We start from the raw sequence: 7,404 nt of genomic DNA on the forward strand, positions 1-7,404 counted from the left end.
TTTACACCGGGATGGTGGCACAGTGGAGACTGCATTTTTCTCCACATAAGTTACTCAGGTTTGAATTCCTGGGGTGTGAAAAAAATAGTCAGATTTCAATTGATTCTTTTTCAAATTTTGCGCTGTTGTATTCTAATTAATTTTGAATTTGCGATACATCATTAATTTCTCGACAATGAGTTTTTTTAATAAATTAAATTAAATCTAATTAATAATTGATTATCCCGAAATCAAAGCACAATACATAAAACATCTTTTTTTGCGTTGCGTAGAAGAAAAAAAAAACAATTTTTTATAACAACTTGTTTTGGGTTTCAATAAATTGGAGATCTAATCCTGAGGCTTCGTTTGGAATGTGGATTAATTTTTTAATTTTTTGATTTTTTTAATTATTTTAATTTAAAATTAAAAAATTTGATTTGTAAAGAATTTTTTATTTTTTTTAACTTTTTTAAATTTTTTATGAAAAACAAATGTAATTATAAAATCTATTTTATTATTTATAACTATTTTAGTCAAAAATAAAAAAACCTCAAAAACCACTTCCCATACATAGGCTTCTTTTACGATGACAAAAGATTTGACACCGTAGGCATGTGTGTTCTTTGATGCGTCTAATGGGATCGACGTAAAATTCGTTTCGAGTGCTTCATTTAAAATTAGATAAAACTCCCCACTGGAAGTGGACCGATGATATTGTGCCTGTTTGGTGTATCTTAAAAATTACTTATTTTAGTTTTCAGTTTAATTTAAGTTATTTGGATATGTTTAGTTTAGCTTAACAATGCAGTTTATAACTTTTTGTAAGTCAGAAATCAGCTTATTCTTTGAGTGGGGTAGGAGATATTTAATTTATAAGTCAGAAATCAGCTTATGTTCATAGTTATAAGCTATAAGCTGTTCAGGTATAAGTTATAAGTACTTTCCCACAGTTCTATTAAACAGGGCCATTGTTAACTCTTAATAGATTCTATTTGTAACGGATTTTGATAATTTAAATTGTTAATATTTAAAATTTATAGAATATATCAATTTTATAAAAAAAAATTATATTTATTAGATATCGATAGCCATTTAATCATATTATATTTATTTTAATAATAATTATCATTTTAAAAATAAGTCATAAATATAAATACGATTTGATCAAGTGATTATTGATATTCGAACAAAATAATTTTTAAGAACAATAATATATTCAACAAACTTTACACATGAAATGATTTAAATTATAAAAATAAACCTAGAGTCAGGTCCACCGAGCCTCAATAACATTACCTAATCTGTTTTCAAACGGAAAAGAAGCTATTCCTTAAAATTATATAGGGGTATTTTGAAAAATTAGTTAAAAGTTGATTTTTTGACGTATTTTGTCTTTTTATAAATAAGGGGTTGTTTGGGATGATCTAAATAAATGTACTTTTTATCTTTTTATGAAAAGATGTGGAGAAAAATAAAGAGGTGATGTGATGAAAAAAAGATAAAAAAATAAAAAGATGAATTATTTTAAGGATGTCAAACTTGGCCTCTGTTAGGTGAAAGTTAAAAACTGACTTTTAAACAAGTTTTCAAAGAGGCCATAATTGTTATAGGAATGTTTGATTAGTCCATAAAAGTGGACTTTGTTCTTAAGGCTTGGTTTGACATAACTTTAAAAAGTTAAAAAGTTACTATCCTATTTAAGTCACATCATTTTATTTAAGTTATATCACCTCTCTACAATATCACTTTAAACCCAACTCATATTTTATAAAAAATTAAAAAATACATTCAAGTTTGGCATGATTGAAAAAAAGACAAAAAGTCATTATCCTATTTATCATCTTATTTAAGTCACATCACCTCTTTAACACATCATTTCAAACTCAATCCAAACTCAACTCATATTTTATAAAAAGTCAAAAAATATATTTATTTAATATTCCCAAACTAAACCTTATTTAATTTATCCCAAACAAAAGTATGGTATTAATTAGTTAAGATCACAAAACTATGGGCGTAACGAGATACAGTTGAGTGGGTTCAATTCAACTTTTACTCAGTTTCCTTTGCCAATTGACTAAAAAAATTACATTGTACTATAAATAGAGTTTTTATTTTTATTTCTTTTAAAACATAAAACTTAATTGAGAGCAACTTTCTTTCCAAACATGGAATTTTTTGGTGTTTACAATAATTTTTTTTTTTTTTCACAAGAAGAAATATTTTCTCTATTCAATTAATTGAAAGTAGCATAATTTTACTCTCTTTAATTTTGGCCTATCTTGGGAAGGTGGTAAAAAGCAACTTTTTTACTTTTAACCAAGTTTTTTGATTTTTTCATAAAATGACTTGGGAAGTTGGTAAAAAATTAATTTTTTACTTTTTGAGATAATATTTTTTTAAGTTATCATGTCATGTGTACAATTATAAAATTATCAAAATGCCCTATTGCAATATGTAAACAACATTGGTAGTATCGTAACAATCTCAAATCAAATTTTGTCGAAAAACGCACGCGTCTGGTGTTCTTAGCCAAACGATGCGTTTCTCTCTCTTGCCAAAATAGCTTGTTGAAACAATAATATATTGATATTTCTAAATTTTATTGTACATGTAATTTAACAAGTTTAAATTACTTTTATGATATTATATATAATATTATAGTATACTATGTGAAAACTTATTTCTATAAATTTTGTAAAATTAAAAATATGGTATAATGACATCAACGATAACTAAACGACACTACAATACAAGTTTTTTAACTACATTGCACATAGTATAGTATCTTTGTTATTGTAAATTATCACATATGTTTGATCAACAATGTTTTATAATTTCTCCATATCATTTATATTTTGTTGAACTATATAAGTACATAGTCACTTATTATTGAACAAACACACCAGGTTAGCAATATTACTTTATTTATTTATTTTTGTCTTTGCACATTATTTAATTAGTTTTAATTATTTATTTTTGTCTTTGCACATTATTTAATTAGTTTTAATTTATTTATCTTTATTGAAAAAAGATTTTGAAATTATGTTAAAATTATAAAATTATTTATATTTTTTCAAAATTTGAAAAAAAAAATCAGGATAATTTACCCTTTACTAAACAGTTCAAAGCTGTTAAGATAAATTTTTTCATTCTTTAAATTATTAAAAAATTTAAACACTAGTATAAAATTAGACCAACCCCAAACGTTCGCTGAAAGTGCGCGTTAGTGATAGTTTGGTGCTAGTTTCAGTGGGTAGCGAAACACGAGGGGCGCATGTTCGGTTCGGTGGGCTGAACCGCGGAAAAGGTTTGAGAGCATCTCCAAACCCATTCTTCATATTTTTATATTGGAAAGATTTTCATTGCCAATTCATCTTTTAAAAGCATTTTCATCCAAACATTTAAAATTTAATATGTCAAATTTTTTTAAAGGCTTCAATTTGATATGAAAATTTTCCATTTCATATGTCAAATTTATTGTTATATCATTTTTAAAATATAAAATCTTTGAATACTATAATTGAAATATATATATATATATATATATCAAAGGATCTTCATGTCAAATTTGACATAAAGGGTGATGTCAAAATGTCACATCAACTTTTGGTACACCATGCCAAGTTGATATAAGATGCAAAAATTTGAATGTTAGAGTATCACAAGATTTGAAGTATCGATTTGAGATGCTTTAAATTCATTTTCATTTGGGAGGAGAATAAAAAAAAAATAGTAAAAGATCTCTAAAACACTATTTATTTTTTAATTTCTTTTTTCAACTTTATCTATCAATCATATCTTCTTATAATTTTGAATATATATTAAAATGCAAATAATTTTTAATAGGTGAATTTAATTTTTATGAAATTTGTATCATTAAAAAGAATGAAATCATACCTTTAAAATTAATCTAATGTTAAATATATTTAACAAAAATAAAAAATTAAATATTCATTAATAAACAAAAAATATTCACTTTTTGATAGCAATATTTTGGAAGGAAATCCTTAGAGAAAAAAATGAAGACTTGTGGTTAGTTAGGGTGAATAATGAAATATTATATATTCACATTTTGAATAAAAAATTTTACTTTTGTTCTCTAGTTGAGAGTGATGGATTGGAGATGAGCATGAAAAGTATAATTGTTAATTGGATTGTTTGGTATAGTTTATCTAAATTATTTATAATTTTTTTTATTCTAAGTGTTTGTTTGTGATTGTTTGGTGTTAATTTTACTTATAATTTAATAGACATAAATAATTTAAATATATTAAACAAATAATTCCTAAAAATTGAGTAAGATATACTTTTATTTTTGTACTTTTTAAATTATGAAGTCTTACTATGTTTGGAAAGAGGTAAAATGCCTAAATAAACAAAAAAAGAAAAAAAAGAAGAAGATCAAATAGGTTAATTTAGCCAATAAGAAAAAATATTATATCCAAATCATAATCATTTTATTTTTTCTCTCACAATCATTACTTTAAAAAAAATTAAAAATTCTTTCAAAATAAAATTAATTTAGTCAAGCTAAATTAGTCAAAAAAACAAAAAAATAAAACTAAATTAACTCTTCTTAAACGAAGACTTAGCCTTCGTTTGGGATGTAGATTGGTTTTTTGAATTTTTGACTTTTTAATTATTTTAGCCTAGAGCTAAAAAGTCTCATTTGTAATAGTTTTTTTTTTTTTACTTTTATAAATAAAAAAATAAAATAATTATAATTTAAATATGACATTTTATTTTAATAACTTTTTAACCTATTTTACTTTTTTATAATTAAAATAACCAAAGTAATCTATGTCAAAGCCTTAATAGCCTGCCTCAAAGAAAACCATTGTCAAGTCTACCGTGTACATGAAGGGCCTGCCAAAGATTTCATGTGGTTGAGTTAAGATCATAGTTTATTTTTAGGCATAGTTAAACAACACACTAAGGCTTTCTTTGGGAAGTGGGTTGGTTTTTTAACCTTTTAATTTTTTTGGTTTTTTTTGACTTTTTTTGTGAGAGAATAGTGTAATGATTATATATTGGATATGATGTTTTATTTTTTGTGACTAAAATAGCATATTTTGTCTTTTGGGACTAAAATAGCCACTTTAGCCCTTCTCAAACAATGCCTTAGTCTAAAAATTCAAAAATCATATAAAAATTAAGGTAGCGTTTGATTTAGTTTTGCAATTGTGATTCTCTTTTTGTAGTTGTGATTTGAGTGTGAAATTATGAGTTGAGTTTTGGAAAAAAAAAATTGTTTAGTTGTGACTTTTGAAACAGTAATATTTCATAGCTCGAAATTCCTTTACCCCGAATGGCTCGACTGACCAAAACGATGTTGTTTTGGGCAGTTTTTTTTCCCCTCATCTTATATCTCTAAAATAGAGGGAGGAAGAAAGAGAATAGGGAAGAAGAGAAAGACAAAGAGAGAAAAGAAAAAAAAAAAAGAGAAAAGAAAAGGGAACAGAAAGAAAGAGAGAGGCTCCATCCATCACTGGGTTGCCATCCTCTATGTGTGTACACAGATCTGTATAGATCTGTGTACCTCTCTCTCTCTCTCTGTTCCCCGATCTGTTGATGATCTCTGTGTATGTCTCTCTCTGTTCCCTGATCTGTTGATATGTGTGTGTATATAGATCTATCTCTCTCTCTCTGTCTCTTTCTCTCTTTTCCTTTGTTCTAAGTTATGGAAGAAGAAAATAAAAAAAAACAAAGGAAAAAAAGATGATGTGCGATGATGATGATAATAATGTGTTGTTGTTTGACGTTGATGCTCTCTCTCAGTTGATGATGATGACCTGAGTTGGTTGATGTGCTCTCTTTCTCTCTCTCTCTCTCTCTTATCTTCATCTTTTTCATCTTCATCTCTGCTTTAGAGAGAAAAGAGGGGGGGGAAAAAAATCTAAAACGACGTCGTTTTAGAACTCGGACCATTCGAGCCTCAATATTTTCAAGCTACAAATCGGAACTGGTTTTGAAAAGTATTTTGAAAAGAGTTTTTGAATTTCAAATTTTGAAAAGAGTTTTTAGTTGTATTTTGAGTTTTTGAATTTTGAGTAGTATTATGAATTTTTTGGATTTTTTGTCAATATTAAAAAATGATTAAGAAAATTTTATTTTTTTTATTTTAAATATATAATTTTTATTTAAATATTTTAATTTTAATATTTTATTTTATTTTGTAAATATTTTATTTTTTAATTTTAATATTTTAAACTCAAAATACAACTTCACACTCAAATTGTAACAAAAAACATAAATCAAAACTCAATTCAAAAATTATTTTCAAAACTCATAACTAAACACATAACTCGAAATTTTACACTACTTTCAAAACTCTACACTCAAATCGTAACCAAACACATAATAAAAAAATTAAAATATTTAAAAATATTTTTATAAAATAAAATAAAATTATATATTAAAAAAAATTCAATTTTTTATACTTAAAAAAATACAGCACAAAAATATATGAAATATAGTGAACATTAAAATAAATAAATAAATATTCAAAATATAAAATATTTATCCCAAAATAAAAGTAAGAAATTTTTTAAATATTTTAAAAAAATAAATCCAAAAAATTTTAAAAGACAACATTCAAATCATGATTGTAAAAATAATTTTTAAAAGACAACGCTCAAGAATATTTTTTTAAATAGAGTTTTGAAAAAAGTTTTAATTTTGAGCTTTGAAATAATTTTGAGTTGTGTGTGTTGATTATGAGTTTTGAAATTAATTTTTGAATTGAACTTTGAATTGTGTGTTTAGCAATGTATTTTGAAAAGTATTTTAAAAATTTTGAGTGTAGAATTATGATTCCACGCTCAAACCAAATGTAGCCTAAATATTTATAATTATTCTCTTCAATTTTGTAAGAATAATTGTAAAAAAATGATAATATCACAAAACAATTATAAAGGCTTATTTTGGCAACATGATTTTTAGTCACTTTTTTTGGTTAGTAGTAAAAGTTAAAAGTTAGTTTTTTTAGTTTTTTTTTTCATTTGGGAAGTTAGTTTTTAGCCATCGGTGAAATTACAATTTTACCCCTCATAGGTCAAAATGTGTTACATAGGTGAAATTGTAAATATTTTAAATAAATGGAGGTAGTTTGGTCATTTTATTATGATTTGACATCATAAACAAATATTAATAAAAAAAGTCAAAAGTTACTTTTTACCAACTTCCCAAATCATTTGTCTAAAAAAGCCAAAAGCTTGGTTAAAAGTCAAAAAGTCACTTTTTACCATCTTCCCAAAACAACCCAAAGTGATAAAAGTACAAATAATTTATGTGTTAAATTATGTAAATAATTTTTTTACTTTCATCATTGTATAATTATTTTATATTATTATCATATTTTTGTCATAGTTCAATTTTTTTACATATATTTTTTTATAAAATAGTAAAAAGCTATTAAAA

General features: G+C 24.6%; 1 protein-coding gene across 1 annotated transcript in view; it reads right to left on the reverse strand.

The window, feature by feature from the left end:
• LOC114262548 (pyruvate kinase 2, cytosolic) overlaps nucleotides 1-336 on the reverse strand; it is an 8,383-nt gene extending 8,047 nt beyond the window's left edge. Inside the window, exon 1 of the mRNA XM_028202914.2 lies at nucleotides 1-336. This exon is cut by the window's left edge and continues 333 nt beyond it. The gene's annotated coding sequence lies outside the window, so the exon portion shown is untranslated.
• Between the last annotated feature and the right edge of the window lie 7,068 nt (nucleotides 337-7,404).

This window comes from Camellia sinensis, chromosome 3, assembly GCF_055761805.1.
Source record: "Camellia sinensis isolate YWXY chromosome 3, ASM5576180v1, whole genome shotgun sequence".
In the NCBI taxonomy this organism is placed as follows: domain Eukaryota; kingdom Viridiplantae; phylum Streptophyta; class Magnoliopsida; order Ericales; family Theaceae; genus Camellia; species Camellia sinensis.